Genomic DNA, 2,476 nt, shown 5'->3' on the forward strand with positions numbered 1-2,476 from the left:
TAAAACAACTGGCAGATTGATTTTCAGTGGTACTTGGAAGCATCTAAAGGAGGTTCTGATAAAATCATTTCTTTGCAAGAAGAAAACAAAAGCGCCTAAAACAATTTTTAAGTTGAAAAAGACTGCTGAAATTTCTCCTTCTTCAGCTCTTCTTTCTCTTTTGTCAAAACTTCTTTGTTTGGACTTACCTTCCCTCCCTTCCCCCACCTCCCTCCCTCCCTCCCTCCCTCTTTCCTTCCCTCCCTCCCTCCCTCCCTCCCTCCCTCCCTCCCTCCCTTCCTTCCTTCCTTCCTTCCTTCCTTCCTTCCTTCCTTCCTTCCTTCCTTCCTTCCTCCTTCCTTCCTTCTTTCCTCCCTCCCTTCCTTCCTTCACCTCTGCCTCCTCCTCCTCTCCCTCCTCCTCCTGCTGTTCTGACTCCATTTTGGGAATACCCTATGTCCAGTAGAGGAGAATCTGCCTTGGTTTAAGGAATTCCTGGATCCTCTTCAGGACCCTACTGGATTTGCTAGAGAATTTGTTTTGTTTTGGAGACAGGGTGTCGCTCTGTCACTCAGGCTGGAGTGCAGTAGTGTAATATCCCTTCACTGCAACCTCCACTTCCGGGGCTCAAATGATCCTCCCACCTCAACCTACCAAGTAGCTGGGATTACAGGTGTGCACCACGATGCCTGGTTAATTTGCTAGAGAATTTGTATATGTGCTGCCGAAGTGAGCACAATTTGCTAGAGAATTTGAATTAAACATTCACACTTATGATCCTAGATTTTCTGATTTATATCAATTGGTTCACATTTAGTGTTACAAAGTAAAGCCAGGCCAGGCACGTGGCTCACGCCTGTAATCTTAGCACTTTGGGAGGCCAAGGCGGGTGGATCACGAGGTCAGGAGATCGAGACCTTCCTGGCTAACATGGTGAAACCCCGTCTCCACTAAAAATATAAAAAATTAGCCGGGCGTGGTCGCGGGCGCCTGTAGTCCCAGCTACTCGCGAGGCTGAGGCAGGAGAATGGCGTGAACCCGGGAGGCGGAGCTTGCAGTGAGCCGAGATCGTCCCACTGCACTCCAGCCTGGGCGACAGAGCGAGACTCCGTCTCAAAAAAAAAAAAAAGGAAAGGACAGCAGCAGGTCAAAGAAAAAGAATAAGGATGCTCTGAGGAAACCAAATGGACCTTTCTTACCTCCTTATAAATACCTTAGGGAAGGTTAGAATTAATTTAAATGGAGACAAAACACAAACTCTTAATGATACTGGAGGTATATTATCAGTGATGAATCTCACCTTATTATGAGGTTCCATTCCTCAGAGTGAAAAACCAATACAAATCATGGGTGAAACAAATACTCCTATATCACTATATCAGTCTCAACCTATAGTTTTTCAGTTAGGTCCCCTAGAGGGAACCTAACATGTCTTCCTCTTTGCCCCCTCAGCCTCCAACCATTTGATAGGGAGACACTTCCTAGAGTTATAGAATACTCACATATCTTTCTTTCAAAAGGGGGAGGGTCGGGCGCGGTGACTCATGCCTGTAATCCCAGCACTTTGGGAGGCTGAGGCGGGTGGATCGTGAGGTCAGGAGATCGAGACAATCCTGGCCAACATGGTGAAACCCTGTCTCTACTAAACGTAAAAAAATTTAGCCATGCGTGGTGGCATGTGCCTGTAATCCCATCTACTCGGGAGGCTGAGGCAGAAGAACCACTTGAACCTGGGAAGCGGAGGTTTCAGTAAGCTGAGATTGTGCCACCACACTCCCGCATGGTGACAGAGCAAGATTCCGTCTCAAAAAAAAAAAAAAAAAAAAAAAGCGGGGGTGGGAGATGTACTTAGAATTAGAAGATAAAATAGATTAGGTCCAAAATTTTCTCAAATTCTGATGCTTTTAAATCACAAATAGCAATTAATATTGTCATGAAGGAAACTAGATTGTTAAATAATGAAGAATTATTTAACAAGAGCAGTTAAAAATAGTACTTGAGTGCTTCCTTCAGCAGCACATATAATAAAATTGGGATGATACAGAGAAGATTAGCATGGCCCCTGTATGAAGATGATACACAAACTCATGAAGTGTTCCATATTTTATATTAATAAAATTTTTTTTAAAGATTAAAAATAGTACTTGATCAATTGTGGTCAAAATTCTCCACCAATATTGGAAAAATTATCTTAGCTGCCACAATTAAAATTCAAATAAATCCATCAAAACCTTTTCCAAACCTTAAACAATATTCTCTAAAATCAGAGGCATAGGAAGGGAAAAGGTCTATAATTTTGGATTATATGAAAAGGAGCTTATTTTATATACAAGCCCATACTCCAAACAGTAGAGGATGGAGATTTGTACAGAATCTGAGAGCAATTAATAACATCGTCATTCCTCAACATCCAATGGTTACCAAACATGCATACGTGCTGACTGCCATCTCAACTGAAGGTGTGTTCCTTACTGTAAGAGACCTATGTAGCTCATTC

General features: G+C 42.9%; 1 non-coding gene across 1 annotated transcript; it reads left to right on the forward strand.

Moving 5' to 3' along the window:
* The first annotated feature begins 1,979 nt into the window (after window positions 1–1,979).
* On the forward strand, window positions 1,980–2,086 carry LOC112425101 (U6 spliceosomal RNA). The gene has a single exon (XR_003016115.1). It is a non-coding gene; the product is annotated as a U6 spliceosomal RNA (small nuclear RNA).
* Window positions 2,087–2,476: the final 390 nt, after the last annotated feature.

Source organism: Macaca nemestrina, chromosome 6 (assembly GCF_043159975.1).
Source record: "Macaca nemestrina isolate mMacNem1 chromosome 6, mMacNem.hap1, whole genome shotgun sequence".
NCBI lineage: Eukaryota > Metazoa > Chordata > Mammalia > Primates > Cercopithecidae > Macaca > Macaca nemestrina.